Source organism: Acinonyx jubatus, chromosome B3, assembly GCF_027475565.1.
Source record: "Acinonyx jubatus isolate Ajub_Pintada_27869175 chromosome B3, VMU_Ajub_asm_v1.0, whole genome shotgun sequence".
Lineage (NCBI taxonomy): Eukaryota > Metazoa > Chordata > Mammalia > Carnivora > Felidae > Acinonyx > Acinonyx jubatus.
Genome location: NC_069386.1, coordinates 49,967,074 through 49,993,013, shown reverse-complemented (window position 1 = coordinate 49,993,013; position 25,940 = coordinate 49,967,074). Strand labels below are relative to the sequence as shown.

General features: G+C 40.2%; 1 long non-coding RNA gene across 2 annotated transcripts in view; it reads right to left on the bottom strand.

Moving 5' to 3' along the window:
* Positions 1-1,115: 1,115 nt before the first annotated feature.
* The window catches only part of LOC113602028 (uncharacterized), a 65,134-nt gene continuing 40,309 nt past the window's right edge, over positions 1,116-25,940 (bottom strand). Inside the window, exon 6 of one of the 2 annotated variants that reach the window (XR_008299172.1) lies at positions 1,116-2,855. This is a non-coding gene — a long non-coding RNA (uncharacterized LOC113602028). Of the gene's footprint in view, positions 2,856-20,663; positions 22,630-25,940 lie in introns of those variants that run through there. The other variant, XR_008299173.1, reaches the window with a different exon arrangement.

Below are 25,940 nucleotides of genomic sequence, written 5' to 3'. Positions count from 1 at the left end.
ATAGCAATGATTATTATTATTTTTTAAATTATTACCATCAACCTAGAAGAATGAACTTTGAGATAGATGAACAAATGGCTAAGCATTGTATGATAAAACCAGGAGGGCCTGAACAAAAATGTTCTATGCCTTTCTGTCTACAAATGTTTCCTATACTTGCACAAGTATGCAAGTATGAAAGATGCATACATAAGGATTTTCATCATTACATTGTTTGTAAATGTAGAACACAGGATGTCTTTGACTTTGGCTAATTGATTATGGTGTCTCTCTAGTGCTGAATTGGATGAGCAGTCTACTTAATTTGTGTAAGAGGAAACATCCTGAGCCTGGTAACTGAAAGTTGGGTGAAATCACCATAGCAGGAAAGTTTCAACCCCACCACACCCTGTACCTGAACCAGAGTGCAGACCTGGAGTCCCTGGAATGAAGTAGCATTTGAATCCCCTAGAGGAAGGAGCTTGCAGCACTGCCAAAAATGTATCCTGTAAATCCCCCTCCTGGACTTCTCTGTGACAAAAGTCAATGGAAAACAGTGACAGCTCACTAGAGGCAGGACCCAGACTCTTCAGGCATGAAAAATTATGTCACCCCACCAGACTAGGAACACCTCTAGCCAAGGTGCTTATCAAAGGTAATAAAACATGAAAAGGGTAGTGGGATAACGGAGTTCTAAATACTAAGTGTAACCATGTGACGAGTTACAGAAACAAAGACTATAATGGTTATGAACATTTCTTCCATATTTTGGTCTCAATGTATTTGCATATATATTAGCCAATTCTGTCTTTCCCTTTCCCATTTCTCAAATGTAAGATGTGTTCACCTCATTATAAGAAAAAAAAACATTGAGACTATGTGCGGTGATGGATGTTAACCAAACTAATTGTGATGATCATTTCACAGTATTCACATATACTAAATCACTATGTTGTAAACCTAAAACTAGAAAAATGTTATACGTCAATTATAACGCAATGAGAATAGAAAAAAATGTGTTAACAATAGTTAACCTTATAGTTCAGTATAAATGTCAGGCTATCAAAAGGGGAATGTGACTCAGAAGAGGAAAGAACATCAGCCAAACTATGAGTAGAATGACTTTGTTTTCCCTTTGTATAGAGAGTGTGTTTTGATTGCAGGAAGAATAGTTGCATCATGTTAGTTGTAAATAAGATTTTGCTATTGTCTTTATTTGGAAGTTATGTGTGGTTAAGGAAATATGTATGGACACGTTGACAAGGTGGTTTTGTATTTTGTCAACTTTGCTAAGCTGGAGCTGTTTCCCAGAATTCTCTGTCCTGTAGGACTTTGGACTAGGGCTGGTCACAAGAGATATTTACATAAGATTTGGAAGGTGAATTTAAGCAGCAGCCTTTTTTCAAGCACCAAAAGTGGCTGCAGGGAGCCAGACAGCTCCTGCACCTTGTTGCAGATCTGCTGGCCTGCACGCAGGCCTCCCTCCCTCCTGGCACACCTCCTCCTTCACCTTCCTGGGTCAGGTATGGGTTTGGTCCCAGGGCTGAAGGTGCCACCTTCTGCAGGTCACCCACCTCATCAAGATTAGTCATTAAAAGCCAGACATGAGTTCCAGTCTGCCCTTGCTCTCTCTTATTTCATGTACATTTTTTTTTCTCCCCAGCTGCTATCACAGCTGACCAGTAGTAAATTCAGCCCAATGCCAGGTGCAACACCCTTGCAGAGACTTCTTCACCACTTCTCAGAGTTGTGTAAGATCTAATCCCTGTTAAAAATCCCATGTTTTTCACTAATGAGAATGGTTTTGCTTCTGTGGTCAGACTCTGACTTATACACTTTTCTTTGCTTTTTATTTAAAATTTGATAATCTGAATATACAGCTTTTCATGACAGAAGGCTTTATCATGCTGATCCCACACTTCCTGTGGCTGTGGCCACAATTAGCTGGAGGAGAGTAGCGCCTGTTCCCCAGGATGATGCAAGCACTGTCCATTTGCTGCAGTTCCCAACTGGCCCTTTTCACTCATTTATATTTTATGCCTGATCCCCAAAATAATTTGGGTTTGTGACTCCTAGACTGGAGACATTCTTTAAAGGTCTGGTATGATTTCTGTTCTATTGCCTGACATAGATCAAACAACATTTTCAAGTTGGTTGAGTGACCTGTGACAAAGTTCTGGTATCTCATTAATATAACTATTCTGTATTAAAGTTAGTATTACATCCTTGGTAGGCAGAGAATCACACCCATGCTTCATTCACTGTGAACAAACTCAGGTACTTCCCCCAGAAGGAGAACATTAAGTCAATAAAAGAGCATGATGGAAATTATGCTTTTCACAAGCTTTGGAGTTAGAAGGGTCTTGAGACAATACCCACTTGGCCAGTTTCAGACTTTGCTCTACTGTCATCTGACTTCCTTTGAGACTCTTCTGGTCTTAGAGATGAGACTGTGGGTGTCAGCAGGTGAGGCTCCTCCATTTTGTTCAACCAGAGAAGCTTCCCATTACTTGTTTCATGTTGGGTTTCTGCTGAACTTTATTTTTCTGTAAAGGAAGACCTTGTCTAACCCTTTCATTTCACAGATGAGGAAATTCGGGCACAAAGGGTCTCAGAGTTGACACCTACCTACTGAGTGAGGTCCAATAAGATCTCAGGACAGCAGACTTCCATCTAAAGATTTAGCCATACACCCACAGTCTTAAGAGGCAATTGTATTTGTTGGGCCAATAGAACCCAGATTATAACTCAAGAGCAGATAGATCAACTTCTTGACCTACCCACAAGGGTGAAATTTGAGACGTTGCTCATTCCCAGCTGGGCAGGGAAGACTTCAAGCCCTTATTATTAGTCTTTTGAGGTTTCTATACCAGGACCTGAATGAATAAGAAATAGAGAAACATTCAGAAGTTATTTTATTTCCCTAGTTAACCAAGGCAGTTTATTTTATTTTTTTCTTAAAGAAGAGGCATCTTGTTCCCTTTAAATCCACTTAGACAAAAACTAGATGTTATTGACAGAAGGCCTGCGATATGCATCTCAGGTTTTATATGAGGATTTTCATTTTGTCACATCCAGTTTAAGCCACCAGCCTAATTTAATTACAATTAATGAATCACCATTTACCCTGAGGCAAAACCAGGTTTTCTTGCTGAAGAGGTGTTCAGTGCATAGCATTCAAATTCATGACCTAGACCTCAAATTAACGGGCTGTCCATTAAGAATGGATGAGTGGCTTTGAAGACTGCATTTATCAGTTGTCGACAGTCCTCTCTTGCAGTCCCCAGTGGTCCCTTTGGAAAGACAATCAGAACAGGAAGATACTGCAAAGGGAATGTCCAGGGCTCCCTAATGCCAAATGAGGTTTCATTAAAGGACAGTTTTGCTCTTCTGGGGTGGAGTCCATGAAGTGGTAGTTAGCCCTGGGGTCTAAAAGGAGGCTCTGTCTCAGCAGCAGGATTTTCTGTACCCAGAAAGAAATCATCCCTCTGAGAAATTGAATCTTTCCCACAACAGGGGATGTTTCCATCCTGTATCTTTCCCCTGTTGGGGAAAAGCTAATGGAACCCTACTCCCAATTCAGGCAGTGAGGATTTGGTGAGTGCCTATTATGTGCCTAAGCATCAAGATATGTAGACAACAATACCAATAAGTGTAGTATTACGTGTAAATATGAGGGGCACAGACAATCTTGGGTCGAGATAGGAAAGGATTTCATCTTACAGAGTTGTCAGTCATGCCGTCTTTGCCAGGGTTGATTATCCAGCTGGTCTAATTGGCTGGTTTGGTGGCCCTTTCTTTTTCCTATTGCTCCATTGGTCAAAGAGGGCACCATTCCATGAGAGCAAAGGGTCATCTTAGGTAAGTGCTATGGGAGCTGTGCTTCCCTGCGAGCCCTCTGACGATGCAGGATGCAGAGACTGAGATGGACTGGCTGGGCATCAGAAGAGGTATCTCAGGAGGTGTGAGAGTGACCATGAGAGGTGAGAAGGCATTCCTGGTAGTGACATCAGGAGGTACAAAGGCTACCTGCAGCCAGGCCCATCCATAAGCAGGACATGGCTCTGCGTTGAGGGTGAGGTCCTCTCAGGAGCCAGCAGGAATGATGACTGAGTCAGCCTCTCTGGCACCTGTGCTCTGATCTGCAGCAGTCACTGAGGATGCTGTGGCTGTGGCTGCTTTTAGTGGATCACTGCCGTCCTAAAATCCATCTTCACCTGGTTGCCACGCAATCGGCCCTTCATTTCTGTTCAGCATGGTATTGAGTTCACAGCTGTTTGCCCTTAAGGCGTCAGCCATAGTCTCACCACTGGCCTTCACCAGACCCCCTAAAGTCTCACGACTTCTTGATCGCTGGCTTATCCCCGTTTCTCCAAAGAAGATGAAAACAGCGTAGTAACTATCTTCTTCCAATATCTACTGCTGCCACTTTTCTGTAGTCACTTCCTTATTTGAAAAACCTCCCTTCTTATATTGGCAAATCACCCTGCTGCCTCTGCCCTAACTGGTACATGAGGCTGAAAAATGGGGATGCTGAACTGCAGAGCTAGGGGGAAGTACACTAACTCTGAGAAATGAAGTTTATGAAGATTGAACTTAACCTTCCTGATTGCCTCCCCTATACGTCTTACCAGCATCCCTCTCTTCTCTTTCTATCAGTATCAGCCCATGGCATGTGATAAGCTAAGTGGGAATGTCCAGTTCAATATTTGATACATATTCCCTCACTTAGTAGGACAGAGCAGAGCCCACAGGATCATATGAAAGTAAATAACCTGGTTCTTGCCCTCAAAATGCTGATCATTTTGTTGAGGAAACATCATCATAACAACCACAACCATCACCCCCACCACTCCCACTCCCCACATGCAATTAAATAGCAAGAGAATGATGCAAGAGTTGTTATAGAAGATGCCAAATATGTATTCTTGAACTTAAGTGTACCATGTGTTGGGTGGAGGCAGGGAGTTTGTGGGCTGGGTACTCAGGGCACACTTTATAATGTAAGAGTGATTTAAGCTTATTCAGAAAGAGGGTGAGAATTTGATGAGCACCATTGCAGTTTGCCATGATACCTTAGCATCATATTCTCTACTTATTTGATGTGTATCTAGGTTTTCTCCTCAGGCAGACTGCAAGTTTTGAGTTCAGGAACCCTGCCCATCCAGGTTCCGTCTGGATCTTGCTCCAGTCACAATGAAAAACACCATGTCTTCTTGAAGTATATGCCAGAGGCATGCACTAGATTGACTCAACTGAAATCACACTCTGAGAATATTTGTCTACACAGGAAAGAACTTAAAGTCTGAGGCCAGCTTGAGTAAAAAGGGATCTTCCGGCAGCAAAGGTCATGCAGACCATCCCAGGAAATGCAGTTTCTTTTCTCTGAGCAACTGCAGGCATGGTCAAAAAAATCTCCTTTCTAGCCTATACTTTCCAGGAAATCCCAATGAGTTTGGGATTATAATTCTTATAATAATTCTTATAATAATTATAATCTTATTATTGTTTTCCCCAAGAAAGAATTGCCATGAAGCTTAAGATTCAGAGACTCTCACTCATATTGACACCTCCTAAATTCTTTTGCCTAAGAATTTTAAATTCCTTTTCTAAAAGAGGGCCCTCAAAATGATATTAGTAGCTTCAGTTCCCAGAAAGTTTGGACCTGCCCCTGCAATTTATCATTTATTTACTAAATGTTTTTTTCATGGAAGCCCAGCAATAGTCTCATGAAGTAAATTTTATATAATTTAGACTTTATCAGGAGTCCCAGAGAGTTTAACTGACTTGCTCAAGGTCACACAGCAAGTTAATAAAGATTCAACTTCTATAAATAAGTTTCAGAGCAGAGATGAGATATTCTTGTAAATTATCCAAGATTGAGCATTGGAGTCTTTTCATTTCCTCTCCCAGACAGTGAAAATGAGAACACAGCTCTGAGTAACATTATGTTCTTTCAAAGCTACCCTCTGCCTGTAAGGTGAGAAGCCTGGGGTTGCAGTCCTAGGCTAGCAAGGCTCATGGGAGCAGATGCCAAATGGAATTCTGTGGTTGTTTATTAGTGCTTAAAGTCCACCACATTCTCCGCTTCAAACTACAGCAGCAATGGGATAGAAAACAGCATTAGAAAAACTGAGTTAATTTAAAAACATGTCTGGGGCATCCAAACTGTTGATAGTTTCTGAGTTTCATATTGTTTTCTCTCTCTCTCTCTCTCTTTTTTTTTTTTTTTTTTTGCCGTAGGGGAGTCAATCATGTCTTATAGGATGTTTTCTTGTTTGTTTGTTTTGGTTTGGCTTGTTTTTTTTTGTTTGGGAAAGAATTGTGCCAACAGCCAGTCATTTGTGAAAAGTTCTTCATCAGCATTAGTGAGTATCTATTGTGAGCTCTGCAGTATGCAAGGAGCTGGCCACTGTGAATACGGCAGTCTTGAGTATTTAGGAAAACAGTTATCTCTTTCTGTAAAACCCTGGTTCTCTCAGATTCCTGAAGCTGAGGCCCCATCAGAGAACCAGGAACAGAGGTAGAAGGCCTGCACGAGGGGGCCATGTCTCCAAAGCCCTCTAATGTACGTTTTCTGACCTTTTCTTAAAGTTAGGTTTTAGCGATATCATGATACAGTTGAACAGAGACATTGATAATACATCCTGAAACCTGTGTTCCATTTCCAGACTACATAAACTATAGTGTATTATAGGTTTATCAATTAAAAACAAATCCTTCCATTATCTTGCAAATAGCACATTTATATATCATTGCATTTTTGGTGACAGAAGTGCTAATTTATGGAATGCAAATATTTCAATTTATCACATTTCTGATAGCCCTATTCTGACATCTCATCATAGTGAAATGGCATAGGAGCCAGCCCTCCACAGGTCTCTGAGAAGTCCTGGTCTTAAAGGGCTATTTACCAGAATGCCTGGCCTTGGCCTCCTTGGCCTTGCATTGTCAGCCCTCACAAATTTCTCTGGTTTCCTCCCATATCACACTCCCTTTTGCTCATCATTTCATGACTCCAGTCTTCATGCCCTGGACCTTAATCCATGCTATTCTTGCCTGCTCAGCTTCCATGGGTCTGGCCCCATAACAGTCTTCACATCACAATTTAAACATCACCTCCTCAGAGGCTTTTTCTTGATTTCTCACCATGTTAGCTACTCTATTAAGCTCTGGCAGCTTTTGTAACACTAATCACATTATACAGACCCCAATTATATTTAAATAGTCACTTGCAGGAAACCTATTTGTGTGGCTTGGATCCATCTTACCTCCAGAACACCTAGTTAAACTTGGCCCAGCCCTTATTTCCAAGTTTGCTTTTGTTTTGTCCTCTTCCAAAACTGGGGTGTGCAGTTAAGATTCTGTGCCCTGTCCCCTGTGTCTCATAACCTAGATGGAAAGATTGTAGCTTGGCTCTTCACTGGTTTTCAACCAAAGAAAATCCACTTGCCATCAAGCGATTCATGTGTTTAGACCCTGGTTAAAGAGGTGAGAGACAGGAAAGGACCAGGGTGCACAGGTGTCTAATGTTTCCTTGGCACTACCTTTCATCTCTCTTCCTCACTTCCTGCCACCAGAGTTTAGAGTGATCTATGGTTTCTTTCCTTTTGGGAGGCAGAAGAGATAAAAATGGTTCTACCAACATTAGGTTCATTGAGTTACATATGCTGCTACTTCCAGCAAGCATGTCAATTAATTTTTCTAAAAATGCCAGCCATCTCTAATGGGTTTCTGATACATACAGTCATCTCCATCTATTTCATGATTAGCTAATTGCTCTCCCACTTGAAGGTAAGCTCCCTGAGAGCAGATAATATGACTACTGTCTTCACTGCTAAACCCCTAGAACTTGTGTGACATAAAGCATTAACAGACCTTAAAATATTTGTCAAATCAATGAATGAATAAGTAAAATTTAACCCCTAAAAGTGAACAAGATGGAGCACGAATGGCCACTTGCCAGGCATTGTGTTAAATGCTTTATATCTGATACTTTAATTCTTAACAATTCTATGATTTGAGTGGATAACTGTTGTTATCCCCGTTTTATAGATGAGGAAATTGAGGCTTTGTGAGTATTTTTCAGTGTCACACTCCTTATATGTGCTGGAGCCAGCATTCAAACCCATGCCTTTCTGGTTCCACAGCCTGAGCTTTGACCACTTTGTTCTTTTGTTTCACTGCCTTTCGACATAGAGAGCAGCAACAGTAGGAAAGGTAATAATAATGATGGCTGTGCTTATTGAATACTGTGTTCTTATTACTATGCTAATTTATAAAACTAATATGCTAATTTATAAAAACTATGTTTATTGCTGTCAAAAACTTGTGAAATAGGAATTATTGTTGTCTTCATTTTATAGATGGGGAAACTGAGGCTTAGAGAGAACCATCTAACCACTCATAAGCTATTTAGATAATTTTGAATATAAATCAACAGAACAGCCACACAAAATCCATGTAACTTAATTTTTGCCATATTTCAACTATTGAAGCACACAGACCTTTCTAATAATATTCAGAGAGGCAGTGTCACACCAGAAGCTTTCTCAGAGGCTGGTGTCTCACAAATGATAGACCCTCTGTTTCTGGGAGCTTTTTGTGTTACTTCCAACAATTATTTTTCATTTCCCTCTGCTGAGCAAGCCAGTAATTGGTGCCCTCTCATCTAGTTGCTCTCTGGATGACAAATAACATTACTCTGAATTTCCCATCACTTTCTAACTATTTCTAAGGCCAGTGGTCAAAAACGACAAATGAAACTTTGATCACCTGTCTTCATAACAGGGAGTCTGAGCTTCCAAAGGCCCCTAGTTGCTGGTCACAAGGTCCATGGCTTCTGGAGGCCCCAAAGAAGGACTCAGATCAGGCAGACACAAACCTTAAAGGTTTTGAGCTGTATTAATTTCCTGTGCCTTCCAAAACACAGTACCACAAACTTAGTGGCTTAAAACAATAGAAATATGTTCTCTCTCAGAAGTCCAAAATCAAGTTGTGTACAGGGTAATACTCCCTGGGGACCTTATTGGAGAACATGTCCTTGCCTTCTTTTGCTTTTGGTGGCTCTAGGTTTCCCTTGGCTATGACTGCGTAACTCAGATCTCTGCCTCTGTCTTCACATGGCCTTCTTGTCTGTCTTTTCTAAGGGCACTTGTCATTGGATTTAGAGCCCACCCTGTTAATCCAGGATGATCTCATTTTGAGACTCTTAATTGCATCTGGAAAGATCATCTTTTTAAATACCATAGTCCCTCCTTATCTGTGGAGGAAACGTTCTAAGACCTCCAGTGGATGCCTGAAATTGCATTTAGTAATAAACCCTATCTATACTATGTTTTTTCCTATGCACACATATATATTAAAAATACTAGTTTACAAATTAGGCATAAAAAGAGATTAACAACATAACTAAAGTAAAACAGAACAATTGTAACAATAAATTTTATGTGAATATTATGTAATGTTATATAACAATAAAATTTATGTGAATGTAGTCTCTCTCTCAAAATATCTTATTGTATGGTACTAACCCTTCTTCTTGTGATGATATGAGATGATAAAGTACCTACATGATGAGATGAAATGAGGTAAATAACATAGACACTGAGAAGTAGCATAACACTACTATTAACCTTCTGATGATATGTCAGGAGGATAATCTGCTTCCAGAATGCAGTTGACCATGGGTAAAGGTAACTTAAACTGTGAATAAGGAGGATTACTGTAAGATCACATATACGGGTACTGGTGTAAAGACTTGGTTGTATCTCCTTTGGGGATCACCATTCAACTCACTTCAGGGTCCATGCAGATTTCTCTCTGCTAGCTCCAAGTTTTAGCCTGGGGATGGCAAGAGGCTGAGGAATATCATTAAATGCACAGGTGCTCAGCTTTTAAACAACTTGGTGGTTACTTCCCCAGCTTTTATTTTACGAACAATTATTGTGCACATCTACTGTGCTTGGCACTAGGAGATCAGAGCTAACCTGAACTGCAAGCCTGTTCTCTACTTCTCAAAATCTAATCAGACAGACAAAGTCATAAATACTCATGGGTCAGTGTGGCGTGTTCTCTAAAAGAGGAATGGTACAAAGCATGCAGTGTGTTCAGTGAACATATGAAGAAGAGAGGACAGGCAATCTCGATTCTCTTCTATTACCAAGGAACTTGAGGATCAGTGAGACTGAATTGTCTAAGATCCCACAAGATGGAGCCAAGGCTTAAACCCAGAGCTTCTGATGGTTACTTAGAGGCCACATGCTTCTGGCAGCTGAAAACAAAGAATTTGTCCTCTTAGAAGGCAGATCATCACATCCTTATGACTTTGGTTTGGATTCTACAAAATTCTATGAGATCTGGAGAGCTGTTGTGGAGAAAGGTCATATAGACTGGTGGTTATCTAATGTTCTTGCTTTTTGTCTCATCAAGCTTTCTTTTCTTTTTTCTTTATTTCTTTCTTTTCTGAGTCAAGAGATAGTGGATATGGAAACCCAAACTGTCTTTTGATAAGATGTTTTCAAGCAACAGTGAGACAGTCCCTGATTTGCAAACTCTTTACAATCCAGATGGTATAGCTCAATTTTGGTGTCTGAAAGAATTTTGACCTTGAAAACAACCACCCACACCTCCATTGATAGAAGATTATTACAAAAATAATGGAAGATTGCAAACTATTATCAATACTTTTTATGCTGCCAATTAAGCTGGGTGTGTTCTCTACTCCAGGCTTACTGCTGGACTTTCTCTGTTCTGAGACAGATGTCAAAGCAATTCTGTCAAGTAGTTTCTCTGGGTCACAATTCTTTCTGGGGACACAATCTGGTCAAAGGGTTGTTGGTGAAGTCTGCTTTAAAAAATGTGTAAGTTGATTTAGCTGTTCCAAAAGGAGTTATTGCTAAGACCACTTTAGGTCCTAAGAAGTATTTTCTTTCTGTCAAAAATTATTGTAGCTGTTTTTTAGTTCACGTAGATAATGTCATAGAAAGAAGAGCATTTGTGGTTTGTTGTTCCAATATAAAAAGAACATTAAAAATGGAAGAAGACATTACAGAAAGGAAAAGGGATAGGGGCAACATAGAAGGTGTCTTGGTTGAGTAGGAATCATCAGAAGCCCACTAAGGATATGACAAGAGGTCAGGCAGCATAAGCCCACCTAGAGTTGTACAGCCCTTGGTTACTTGTAGATGTGTTCCTTATATCCTGGATTTCTCCTGTCTGATCCAAATTATGAATTGAATCCTGTCATGCTCCTGTTGAAAAGCTTCAATGACTCCCCTTAGTTCCTAAGATGGAGCTCAAACTTCTTCATTTTCCTTTAGCCCCATCCTTTGCCACATCAGCAGTCACAAGACTTACAGCTCTCCACACAGCACACAGGCCCATGCCTCTGTGTGACACACCTGCAGGTTCCGCAGAGTAGAATTCTCTGTTCCTGCTCATCTGCCAAAACCCTCAGTTCAAGCCTTCTCCCCAGAGGTGCTCCCTGGTGTTCCCCAATCCCCTACTCCACTTCTGTCATACACACCATCTTGCACATAGCAACTCACTAGCTAAGTGGCCTTGGGCAAGTTATTTCATCTCTATCTCAGTTTCTTTATCTATAACATGGTGATAATAGAAAGGTCATTGTGAATGACATGTAAAGCTTTTTTTTTTTTTTAAGTTCCTGAATATATATCTGCAGCAGTTTTCATAGTGTATTTAATCATAAATTTATATTTCTCTCTCCTCTGGAGTCACCATTCTATTTTCTGTCTACCAAAAATAACTAAGCTTCAAGTATCCTGGAGATTAGTGTCCTCGCTTAGCCAAGAAAGAGTAAAAACAGGTTTGCTTTGCTAACTTTTAGCTAATAGGTAACATAAACCTGGATTTTTTTAGGAGACATAGTCTTCCTAAGAGAGGGCATAACATGTTTCTGTAAAGGAGTGGGGGCTGTGTCTCATACTTACCCTGAACCCAGAGGAGGCTGGATTACGAATCGTGCCTGACTGGCTGCCAGGAGATCAGGGTGTGGGTGGGAGCCATGGTAGAAGGATCTTTGTTCTACTATTGGTGCTATTCATTCATTGAATGAAGCTGCTACCTTGTTTTGGTGATGTGACCAAAGACGAGGATCCTCCCATATTTCCACAGCCACATGGCTGCTCTTTCCCAGATTCCTATATAACCCTAGGGAGGTGATGGGGTTTCCAAACACATGACTGAGATTAGAATATTACAACTCAGGGCATCTGGGTGGCTTAGTCAGTTGAGCATCCAACATCTGCTCAGGTCATGTTCGTGAGTTTGAGACCCACATCGGGCTTGCTGCTGTCAGCCTGTCAGTTACAGAGCAGGCTTCCGATCTTCTAGTCCCTCTCTGCCCCTCCCCCACTTGCAGCCTCTCAAAAATAAATAAACATAAACAAAAAAAAGAATATCACAACTCTATGAATAGAGGCTCAGAGCCATATATGACTTTACTTGGAGCATATAAAGCTTGTTTAAAGTTATTTTTTCTATCTGAATTATGTCGAACAAATGCATACTCCTTCCATTTACAGTTTGTATAGTTCTGTGTGTGTGTGTGAATGAGTGTATTTGTTAGTCTATATTTGATGGTACGTGTAATATTAGATGAAAGGGCAGGTAATAAGAGTTGCCAGACTTATCAGAGAAAAATAACAGATGCTTTGTTAAATTTAAATTACAGATATTCATAGTAAGGATTTAGGATAAGAATATCCCATGAAATATTTGGGATGTACTTATATAAAAATATATTCATTGTTTATCTTAATTCAAACTTAGCTGGGCTCTTTCATTTCGTTTGGCGACGCTAGCAGGTACTTATGTCTGTGTGTGCATGTGTACGTGTTTGTGTGTGTATGTGTGTGTGTGTGTGTGTGTGTGTGTGTGTGTGTGTGTGCATTACTAGATGCTTGCATTGCTAGATTAGTTAGTGTAATTTCCTTTTTCTCTTGTTTAACTTGACTAAAGATTCAGGGAGTCCTGGAATGGGGATAAGGAGATACATCCTAAAAGCCTGGATAGAAAAAGTTTCCCAAAATTCAGAAAGACTTCAGCTTAACAGCCGGAAGAACAAAGCTGAGAGAACTCTTAACTTCAATGGAAAGGGCCAGCTTTCAGCTATGCTTCCAGGGCCAAATAAAAGCCTGAAAGGCCTGAAGGGATATGAAGGCCATCAGTGTGTTCTGGTAAGGTGTGATGGGAACCACATGAGCTGTAGCCAAATTTGTGTTTGCTGTGTGAGCCGACACAAGTTGTTTAACCTCTCCGAGTTTTAATTTTACTGTCGGCAAAATGAAACATAAGACCTTAGAACAGTGTGCCTAGGCAAAAGTGCCTGGCATGTTACAATAATTGTGAATTTTTTTGGATTCCCTGAGGTATCTTAAAACACACTGGGTTAAGTCAAGCATAATAAATATTCAGCCAACTTCAGTGTCTCATCCCCTTCCCACCTTTTTCTCCTCAGTGGGGTCAACCTTTGATACACACTATCAGGACAGCAATGCTTAGTAGTGGTATCTATTCTTTTGTATACTCTAGCATACTATCTAGAAATAATGGCATTCATGCCAGGCAACAGGTATAAGCCAAAACTGTCCCATGTAAACCAAATGTCCCAGGCTTACCAGGACTTCCCTTTTAAGAGCTTCCTTGGGTCTGCTCACATTCCAGACCTTTCCAGGTTGGGTCTCCTGGTGTACAAAGGGGCATTTCCATAAAAAAGGCAGCTTGCCTCCATGGATAACTGTGACAGCCAAGCCAGTTTATATAGAGGAGTTCATTCTCAAGATCCGGGGCTAATGTGCAAGGCAGGAATCTTAATTCCTCTTCCTCCTTCTGAGCAGTCTGGCAGAATTCTGGGCATGGTATCTGTAGTATGCTCCCCTTGTTCCAGCTTAAATAGCTCAATTCCTCCTGTGGGCTGTACCAGGTGCTCCTGCAATAGGATATGGCTTGGACCTGGGCATTTGGAATATTTCTTCTGCTAACCTGGGTTGATAACTGCTCCATTGAAGTAGTTCATCCGTGCATCCTTTTCTCTCTTGACTACCATTTCACCAGAAGAGAATTAAATGTCCATAGATTTAATTAATTCTGCCCTTGTAAGCCAATCATTGCATGCTTTCAAGTGCATATTTGCAAATGCTGGGGCTGTCTTTGGCTTGATTCTCTGTGCCAGAGCCTCTTGTGTCCATAATCCCTCCAGGCTTAGGCCAGTTGGCTGCTTCAAAGGGCCAATCATCTTGGATGGTTCCACAGTAAAGACTTAAAGTTTCTCTACAAGGCTAGACTGAAAGAGCTCTTTTCCAGCTGACTTGGTTTTATCAGCCACAATAACAGCCAGTCAATGAGCTATCTATGGACTCATGCATGGTTGATCCAATTCAGTTGTTAAGGTGCCTGAAATAACATCAATCCCATTGATTGCTTCACCATTAATGACAATCAGCCCTTATGATGACAAAAAAAAAAAAAAAAACAACCCTTATTTGATTGGGAAATTATCAATAGAGTCATAAGCATGACATGTAGATATGGCCCAAGTGGGTCCCAGAGGACTTTTTCCCCCTTAATTCCAAAAGATGAGTCTTCCTGATTGTGATTATAATCAGAAAATGGCACTGTGTATAAAGGGGAAGGGGGAGACAAAAGGTGAGACCCACCTTAAGACAAACAGTCCTTTTCTCAGCACACATAAGGTTTTTGCTTTGATTAGTGATCGTAGCCAAAAGAGCTATGTTTTAATCCTCATAATTGCCACGAATTTATAGTAGTCACTTCATTCCTCACAGAGACCCGCCTGTTTTCTCAAATGCACATAAGCAGGCAATGGCACCTGGAATAGTCCATAATTTTAACACTTGTCTTGAGTCGGTGATAAATGAGCTGAATTGATGCAGAATGATTGCCTGCAATCTGCTTTTTTCTTTCCATTTTTCTTCAAATGGAAGGAAACAAAATGTATATGGAAATATATATTTTATATGTACACACACACACACACACACACACATATATATGTACATACATTCTTTGCATCTTTCTGGTTTGTCTTCATTTGTTTCTTGTTTGAATAGAAAAGAGCAAGTCATTCACTACGCATTCAGAGGAAGAAAAAGTGTTTTATGCCAAGGTTTCAAAATACACTTCATTTTAATTTTAGAAGTAGGTAGAGGCTAAGTTATACATTTTTCAAAAAAAAAAAAGAAAAGTTACATTTAAGGCACCTGTGTGGCTCAGTCAGTTATGCGGCCAACTCTTGATTTTGGCTCAAGTCATGATCTCAGGATCATAGGATCAAGCCCTGCACTGGGCTCCATGCTGGGCATGGAGGCTGCTTACAATTCTCTCTCTCTTTTCCTCTGCCCTTCTCTCCTACTCATACTCTCTCATTCTTTTATTCTTTCTGTAAAAAAAAAAGTTTCAAAACCTGAAATTACATTGAAACACTAAACTTATAAAATATGAGAAAGTATCCAAAAAGTCATTTTGTAGAAGAGATAATTTTTATAGAATGAGAATTCCAAATGAATACAGAAACATGAGAATGGAAACATACAAATTAAAAACATTTAAAAGTATTGACATGCAAATCCATAAACTATTTTTCCTGTTGGAAAACAAACTAATGCATTACATCAGCAGTGTATGGTATCTTTAGATAAAAATATGCTTTTTCCAGTTTGAGTTTTTTGGTTGTAGGGAAGTATGATCAGATTATGCAGGGTGGAGAAATAGAAGCAAAGGAACCAAACTAAATTAGTAGTTAATCTCTCTCATTAAAGGACATGTCACGGATAAATCCAGATTCAGAGCTCATCTTTCCTATTTCTGGTGGGCTCTGTGCATTTCTCTTTTACTCTCAGCAAGGTCAAATTATTTTCTATATTATGATTTTGACTTCTGCTTAACGGGCAGAGATGTAAGACTATTCCAATGATGGCTGTCCAAGTCTGCTTCACCTTTTGGCTAGGATTGAGAATCTTAAAAATAAATGGCCCTGTTCTATTTTCTAAGACTAGGTTATACAGCATAGTATCAACTGGACTCAATGAAACAGAATAGCAACTGTGATATTATGCACATGATCTGATAGAACTTTGTGATTCAAATTGTGTAACTGAATTACCTTTCACTTCTTAATGCGTCTCCTGCATTAAACTTGACCACAGAAATCAACTTATACTTGAAGAAATGCTAACCTCTTATTTTACCATAGGGTGACAAATACTGGTCCTGTCATCAGATAATGATTTTATGGGGGGAGGAGGCTATAGCCAAATTTTCTTTTGAAAATTCAAATTACATTTAAGTGGCAACTAATATTTATGGTCTTGAAGTATAGAATGCTTACCTTTTAACAAAAAGAAGTATTTCATTGTGTTCTGTAATTGGGAAAAACAGCAGGCTGTGGGACATGATGCTGTAAAAAGATCACTTGGGCTGCAGGGTGGATGGTCCTCATACAGAACAAGCTTAGGCTAGATTGAAGGGAGTCATGCTCTTGTTTCAGAAGCTATGCTTTTGCTCTAGTTAAAGCCAACATCCCAATTCCTCTATTACTTTCTTTCCATTCTGCCCTAACTTTCTTACTCACTGACTATATGACTCTGGAGTGGGAGGGATTTATTTCCTCTAGAACTTAGTTTTCCCATCTGGAAAATGAGGATTCAAGGCTTACTCAGTGTTTCAGAAACATTTATTCTGATGGCATATCCTTGAAAGATGCTGTTCATGCAAGCACTGTCTTTGGCGTACCCAGATTTAGCAAAGCTCAGAGTACTATGAGAATTTGTTAGTTACTCTATGATTGTGCATCAATGGGAGCCATACATTGTTGGTTGTGGAGAAGGGAAGGTGCCCTCTGAAACATCTGCTTTTCCCCTATTCAATAAGCCTTCCACTGTGCAAATGACTGAGAATTAAGTTCCTTTAGATATAACTTGGAATGATCTCTAATTTAAATATATATATAGTTTTTGAGAGAGAGCATGTATAAGCAGGGGAGAAGGGTGTGTGTGTGGAGAGAGAGAGAGAGAGAGAGAGAGAGAGAGATGGAGAATCTTAAGCAGGCTCATGCTCAGTGAGTAAGCCGGATGTGGGGCTCAATCCCACAATCATGGGATCATGAACTGAGCAGAAATCAAAGAGTTGGATACTCAAGCAACTGAGCCACCCAACTGCCCTTAAATATATTTTTTAAGTGCTTTGGTACTGTATTTTGCTTAACAAATTGTTTCTTACTTTGCCTCCAACTGTTTAGAAGACCTAAGTGTTCTGTGAGGCTGTAATAAGGAAATGCAGGATCTCTGAAATGAGAATGAACAGAATTCTGTTTTATCAAGTAATAAATCTCACAAATAGTATGGAGGAGAAGAAACCAGATACAAAAGAGTAAATACGGCACAATTCCATTTGCATAAAGTCGAAAACGGGAAATTAGCAGACTGTGAAAGAAATTTGACCGGTAGTTACATTCGTTGGGAGGAATCAGACTGGAGAGGCAGGAGGTGGACTTCTGGGGTTCTGATAAAGTTCTGCTTCTTCATTGGGGTAGGGGTGTTCAGTTTGTGAAAACTCACCCCACTCTATGCTTAATGTCTGAACATTTTTCCATACAGATGTGTTTACTTAAAATGAATACATAAATAAAAGATATGCTGGGCTAGCTGCTCTCGAAGGGAAAAATAGCACAGAATAACATCAATATTACTTGTTGAGTGTTAACCATGTGCCAAGCACTGGTAAAGGTTTATGGATACATTATCTCACTTAATTCTCACAGCACTATTAGAATACTCTTAATATCCTCAGTTTACTGATGAGAAAGCACAGAACAGACAGATAAATTAAATTTGTCCAAGGTCCATACAGGGAGTAAGCCGTTGAGACAGGTCACAGAATGAAGACTGTTGATTGCAGAGTGCATGCTCTGAGCCATGGCACTTCAGTAAATGATGCACGCTGTCATAGCCCCAGGTGTGTCTGGGGGCAAGTCCTTTACTGTCCTGCAGCCTCCGTTTCCTTCACTGCCTCTTTTATAGCTCCCACACTCTGGTTTCATTTCTGTTGGCTCACAGATTCAAGTGTGCCCTGCTTCCCTTTAAGTTCTTGCCCCGCTCCCCTCAGAACTCTCCTGGGACAGCCCAATGAGACATTAGCATACAAATAGAACTTTAACCTGAAGTACAATTGCAGAACACTTCTTCTTTGTGGGTGAGCGGATGCTGTATGTGAGTGAGGGTTGCCTGAATTTGTTCCAGGGCAATGCTGCCCTTGTTATTACTTAGCACAATTCTGCCAACCTTCAATCATTTTTGCCGCATCCTTGCCACCACCCAAACAGGGCCCTGGCCATGCTGCTGCAGTATTCATTAGGATGGGATTTTACCTGGATAATGCCTTTTGAGGAATGCATCCCAGCATTTGAGGCAGCTCCCAGCAGAACAACCTGCCATTTGTGATGCCTCCGTCAGGTTAAACATTTTAGATTAATCAATAAGTAAATGGCAAATAAATGGCATGAGCCCCATGTCCAATATAAATGAGATCAACGGAAGAAGCAGAAAAGGGCAGTTTCGGCATTGTCCAATATGCCTTGAGCATGCTGCCTTCAGCTCTGTCTACTTGAGGCGAAATATCTAGATGAAAAGTGAACAGTGAAGTGCATCATCCAGATGTTTTAGAACATCAGGGTGTCTGGTGTCCTTTACCTTAACACACTGACTTCATTTTGAGGTGCCAGAGGTGCTATTGTTCTGAATCTCTGTCACCCAGAAGAAAGGTCAGGACTCTGGCGAGCCATTCTCCTTCCTACAGTATAAACTGAACTGGCTGGCCACGGAATACAGTGGGATGAAAATGCCACAGAAGCATCCCTAGCTTTGAGAATTTGCCAAACACTGCCCCAAGTATGCGTTTCATAAAGAATTCCATTCATTTCTCCCAATTCTTTCTGCTAATTTACTTCAGTTACACTTTTCAGATGTGTAATATCTCATTCTTGAGGAAAAATATGTTGCAGCCAAAAGAGCTGACCTTCATGCGTTTTCAGACTCTCTGCTGTGTACCTGACAAATGAGGCACCAAGGCCTTTCCATATTCTGTTTGGGGGTCTATTGGCTGAGGAATCCTTGGTCATCCCACCTGCCTGGCATCTAGGATCATGATGAATTGTCTCCAACTCTGGCCTCAGATTGTTTTTTAACATTTAATTTAGTTTCTTCCTGTGCTTGGATGAACATGGCCATGTTATGGATTTCTGCTCTAATGTACACCAGCAGGCTGGAAGAACAAGCCTCAGCAAGCTGTGGAAATTAGAGAGGCTGGATCAATAGGCAAGGTCATGACCCCCCGGCTCCGATTCTGTACACTGTCCTGAAATTCTCTCCCTTGAAAATCCTCCTGCTGCTTCTAATGTGAATCCGTGTGTATTCCCAGAGAGGAATTCGTGTAAACCAGCCTACCCCAACCTCTCACATCTCAGGGAGGGACACCCATAATCACAAACACTGAAAAATTTGTGTAAACAACAGCCTAGGAATATAAATATCTAGGCATTTGCTTTATGTGCAGTTTGTTAACTCCATTGTCTAAAGACCCTTTCACAAGAAGGACAAATAGATGAGGACAAAGAGAAAACAGACCTGCCAATTCTGGAGCAAACCTCCAAGAAATTATCCTGTATCACACGTGTACCTTAAACAAAGGGACACAGTCTTCTGTGCCCTACACCTTGAAATTTTTATGGAACACGGAATTTTAAAAATCAGCCTGTTTTAACCTCTAAGAAATATCTCTGGGCTCAAATAGATTGAGGAGAAAATATTTGAAAATAGTTTAAAACATAGCTGGTGCTAATACAAATTTAGATCTTGTTGATGTAAAGGACCTACATTCCCAAACACAAAGCAATATCCATAACAATCTAGTTTTCTATCTGGAGATTTACAGGTTGATGTGGTTCAGAGTTATAATTTTCCTGGGTGGAAATAACTAATGCATCAAAACTTCAAACCTGCAAAAGCAAACCCACTACTGGTAATTTATCATATTCACTAATCACTGGTTCCAAAACGACCTGACATCCAAATGATCAATTCTGGAAAAAAAAAATCTTCAAGATCTTTTTGAGGAGAAGGTTAAGGATGTGCCAAAAATGGGAGAGGGGAGGTTCAGATCAAGAGGAGAGGTAGGAGGCCTCAAGAGCTGCTTATCATCTGGAATGTGGGTGCTACTTTCACTTGGTAAATCTGAAGCCACAGAGCCCAGAAGAGCAGGATCTCTTTTATTTGGAGAGTAAATTCAGTGTGTGATAAGGCACATCCTTATCTAAACCTCTTATTCAGGAACAACAACAGGAGCACATTCTATACAGCCCAGTAATTCTACAATATTTGGTAGTTTTGCTTCAGAATTTAGGTACCTGGGTCGTATTCAGAAGATGACCTTTGCTTCATTTGTGACAAACCACTGAGCAAATCTCCTGTGTTTCTATTATGTCAGAGATTTTTAGATGAAATAATGTCACGTTTAAAATCCTCAGATGGATGAGAAACTTAACAGAAACCCATGGAGGAGAAGAAAAAAAAAAGAGGTTAGAGTGGGAGAGAGGCAAAGCATAAGAGACTCTTAAAAACTGAGAACAAACTGAGGGTTGATGGGGGGTGGGAGGGAGGAGAGGGTGGGTGATGGGTATTGAGAAGGGCACCTTTTGGGATGAGCACTGGGTGTTGTATGGAAACCAATTTGACAATAAACTTCATATATTGAAAAAATAAAATAAAATAAAATCTTCAGATGGAAAATTAGTTTTTTGAAAATATTGCTTTGTACTTAAGAATGAAGATCTTTGCTTGCAAAGGATATTATTTACAAGAACTCAGAAAAAATGAGGATGTTTTCTTAGTAGCATAGGGACTAATTGCAAAAGAGAAGAGTTAATTTCATTCTTTGCTGCTACTTTTTTGAAAGGAAAATATACACATTTGTATTTTCTCTTATCCTTTAAGAGTAACCTCAGTTAAAGATGTACATATGAACAGAGTATGGTGAAGATTGGTGGGGGAATATTTTAGAAGACACAAAAAGGAAGTGATGAGATTTTTTTTTTTTTTACTACTACTGATGCTATTTTTCTACCCTATTTCTCAGTGGAGGCTTTCCATTTGGAAATAAATTCTAAGTTTGATCACAGTTTCAGGTCACAATGAGTATTTGAATGAATAAATGGCAATTTAGAATCACAAAGTCTGGGGCAGAATCTAACGTAATCTCAAGAGTATCTCCTTTTCGGTGAAAGAAGTTATCATGTCTTTTTTTCAGATGACGCACCTAAGACCTTGAGACATTCAGATGTCTTGTCCCAGGTCTCCCAGTGAGGGGTACAGAGCAGACCATAACTCTTGTGTTTCTTCCTCCTGATACAGGGCTTAACCTTCGCATAAGGTGTTTCCCATTTCAGGGCTCTACTCTAATTTCGGATTCTACCTCCCAATGCCAGACTCTGCCTTCTGATACAGGGATTTACCTTTGTTATGGCAATTTAATGCTGCATAACAAGTTACCCCCAAAATTAGTGGCTCAAAACAAAAACAGAATTTATCTGTTGTTCATGAACCTGCAATTTGGACAAAGCTTGATGTATATAGCTCATCTCTGTCCCACATGGCAGCAGCTGAGGCATCCTGAATCATCTGGAGGCTTCTTTACTCAACCTTGATATTGGCTGGGGCCTCTGTTCCTCTTCTTGGGGCCTCTCTACATGTTCTCTCTACCTGGGCTAATTTGGACTTTCTCACAGCCTGATAGGAGGCTTTCTCAGAGAGGAGCCAAGGTCCCGCAAAGATCTAGCCCTGGATGTCACGTAGCATCCCTTCTGCCTTACTCTATTGGTTGAAGCAATCACAAGCCACTGCCCCAACTCAAGGGGAGAGAACAAAGACCTCACCTTTCAGTGGGAGGAGCCATCACATTGTAAGCTATTGGAAATGGAGACATTGTTGCTTGTATGAAATAACATCTGCCATAATCTGTCTTCTGGACATAACAATTCAAATACCCACACATGCAAAATATACTCATGCCTTCCCTCTAGCCCTACAGATTTCATCCCATTGAAGCCTCAGCTTAAAGTCTGGGATCTCATCATCTAAATCCGGTCTCCAAGAGTAGAACACTTCTCTAGGGTGATTCCTCAGTTTCAGCTTCTGGAGCCCTGTGGACCAAAGAGATATAGCTGCATGTAGATGGGTAGCTCATCTTTGCTCCACTTGGCAGCAGATAGGGTGGCTCTAAGGCTGGGGACTGGAATCATCTAAAGTGTCATTCACTCACATGTCCAATAGGTGCTGCTGGTTATTGGCTGAAGGCCTCAGTTTCTCTCCAGGTGAAACTTTGTGGTCTCTTGTGTGGTGAGTTTAGGCTTCCTCTTAGCATGATAACTGGCTTTCCCAGAACAAACCTCCTAAGGAGAGAGCTAGCTGAATGCTGTTGTCTTTTTGTGAGCTGGCCTCAGAAGTCACAGAGCATCACCCTGCTGCACCCTATTGGTTAGAGCAGTCCCGAGCTCTTGCAGATGCAATTGGAGGAGCCCTAGGCTTCACTCTCAGTGGGGGAGGCCTCCAAAGCACACTGTAAGAAGAGTAGGTGGGAAGTATCATTATGGTCATTTAGGAAAACGTAATCTGCTGGAATAGTCTACCTTGCAACTGGTGCCCTTCACATTGGGGCTGAGTGGCTAGTGGTCAGCAGTGCTGTAGGGGTGGGGAGCAGATTCTACTATGGGTAGACTGTTTAACTAAATGACCCTTGATGTTTCTTCCAACACTCAGATTATGACACTATGAAAAGGCCAACTGAACCTAGGTGATCTGAAGATATCATGCAGCCCAACTGTGTAGCTTTGTGACATATAAGAAAAGGGGCAGGAGAAATGGGATGTATGGATAAATTGAAGATGCCAAGAGTGTAGTCGTAGGATAGTCTGTGTCCAAATATTATGCCCCTGTCTGCTAACAAGAGCAACAGACTGTGACCTCAGCCAGTCCTGAGGTGTACTGTTCTGGCTGGTGAGGAAGGTGGCAGCTTATACAGGAGTTTTATGTTAAAGACTAACAGCAGGGTGAAACCTGAAAGCTCCAGTTGGAAGGGGTTGTACTCTCTGCCATCCCAGAATGTAGGCTCATGCAAAAAGCTGTGACCCTTTGGACTAGTAAGAGTTAAATGCAATTGTGTGTGTGAAAGGGCTTTATAAACTGTAAAGTGATGCATCAGAGTTGTTTATTGTGTTGGGATTTCCATTCATACAGCAGAGACTTTTGCAAACGAAGCCAAACCCTCTTTTGCTTTCTGGCCCACACGTGGATTGCTTACTTTTGGTCAGATTATCTTTCCATGAAGTGGTCTGTGTGCCTTTCCTGTGAGCCCCTTTCTTAATATTCTTAGTCAACCAGTTTGGTTAAAATAACCAATAGCAGGGGCTGTGTCAGTGGACGCAGCTGGGAGTGTATTGCTGTGGGTCTGCTCGTTGTCTCATATTGTGTCCTCTCCTCATTAGTTTTTCAAAACCAGGCACTTTTTCTGCTGCCCTTCGCTGGGCTGGCTTCCAACAGTACCTTGCTCTGGGGCAGAATTGTACTGGCGAATACATAATTCAGTGGTTTGTACTTTGCATCTATTAACCATGGCACCAAATGCAGGAATGACACAATGGTGAGGCTTTTGCTTAGATAGTGTTTTTTCTGAGTGAAGCTTAACATTCAAACCAATTTATAGTTCCTTTGCATAGTAGATAAGTATCATAATAGTCTTTTAATAGATGACTCAACGGAAATACATACATTATAAGGTCAATGTCACTGCAAATTATTACAAAAGGTCCAATTCAAGGGTCCTAACTCCCCATGTCTAACTTTTACTACTAGATTATGCATAGTACATAGTAGGTATTTGAAAATATCTATTGAACTTTATTATATTATCAATAGGTAATTAAATAAAATGCAACTTCAAGACTTTTTTTTTTAATCCAAGACTGACTTAAAACAGACTCATTCAACTTATTTGAAAATCTCTGGCAGAATAATAACCATTATGTTTCCATTGGATAAATGATGGCAGCCCAATAATGTCTCAACTAACTAAATATCGTATTTTTAATTATATTTAACTTGCCTTATGCTAGTTTTGGAAGTAGCAAAAGAGCTATTGATGTAAGTCTTTCTTTCTTTTCCATATCTTACACTTCAAAGATTTTATTTATTTTGTTATACAAAGTATGAATATTCATTATTATACTCATTCATAAAACAAACCTAAGGATCTGTTCGTATAGATATTACTCCCACTTAAAAGATAGGAATCAAAAGGCTAGAAGAAATTTATTGGGCATTTGATCTTAGGCTCATTCTCTGGTTTGATTCTCTTTCTATAATCTATTATTTTTAAGTAACAAAATAATAACAATAGCAGTAATAACAATAATAACAATAACAACTCTTTATTGGGCATTTATTGTATTCCAGACTCTGTGCTAAACATTTCACCCCCATTATCTCATATAATCTTCACAACAGCTCTTGAAGGAGACACTGTTACTAGTTTCATTTTACAGATGAATAAACTCAGACTGAGAGTTTGGGTAACTTACTAAAACTAGTAAGTGAAAGAGATGGATTTTGAAACTATACCAAAGTCTTTAACCACAACACTGTACAATTTCTCATGCCAGGTGCCATGGGAAAAAAAAAACTGGAGATGGTGGGAAGGAGTGTGGGTGAAAGACATGGGCATGTACAGACTTTTTTTTTCCTAAAAGAGCATTTTAAATTACACAGTTAAGATTCAGTCATTATGTGAGTGAAACCCGTACTCCGGGAAACTTAAAGCTTCTCTCCTGCCCCCCCATTCCAGTGTCATAGACCAGTTGGTGTTCAAGTAGGAAGGAATGTGCTCTGGAGTGAATTTATATTTTATAAGATGGAATAGGCCATTTTCATGCCCCATTCACTCAGGCCTGTTCTCTATCTGTATTCTGATATCACCTAAGCATCTGTCCACTCAAGGGTATCATCCAACTTGGACAGGCCAGCCCGTGTAAACCACACTTTCCAGTTGCCTGGTTATCATTACTAATGTATCAGAATGCTTTCTGAGAACTTCTGTGCATCTTTCAAACCAGTGAACCACAGTTTTCTTATTCGATGTCTTGTCTCTAGAAATTAGCCTTCTTGTTTAATGTGATCCTTTTCCTCTGCCTCACTCTAGTTCTTCATGGCCTTCACTGTTTGCTGCACATCAGCTACTGTCATTGATGCTTCAGGCAGTGATTCGGAATATTTATTAAGAAGTTTTCTCTGGGAGATCTTTTGTCCTGGTCTTCAGTAACCCAAAGTTTTGGGAAATAGCAAATGAGTCTAGGAACTTAACTTAGCCTGACCCTGGGATGTCAAGGTATATATAAGATATCTTAATACAAGTGTTGTCAAGTTAAGCAGAGGAAGACCAGGTTCTTGAGTTCCATTATTAAGATACTATTAAACTATTAAACTTCCCATAATAGTGTTGAAGATCACATGATGAATGATTATCTAAGAGACTCAACAGTATGTTGGAATCAGTATTGTTGATAGCTGGTGAACACACACACACACACACACACACACACACACACACACACACACAAACTTATGGCCCAAATATTCTTCCACTGTTCCTTTCTGAACCTTAAATATGACCTGGGTCCAGACACTTCCATTTCTTTTCTTTTCATTCTATCATTAAAATACATTTCCTCTTCAAGCGTTTTTCTGAATAATTTTAGGTTGAAAATTCCCCTAAATTGCTTTTTACCTAAACAGGAAGCTCCCAGGGTTTTCCAATTACTTGCTATTCCATGTCATGTATAATCATATTATATAAGTAACTTTAGGAGTGTGAACTGG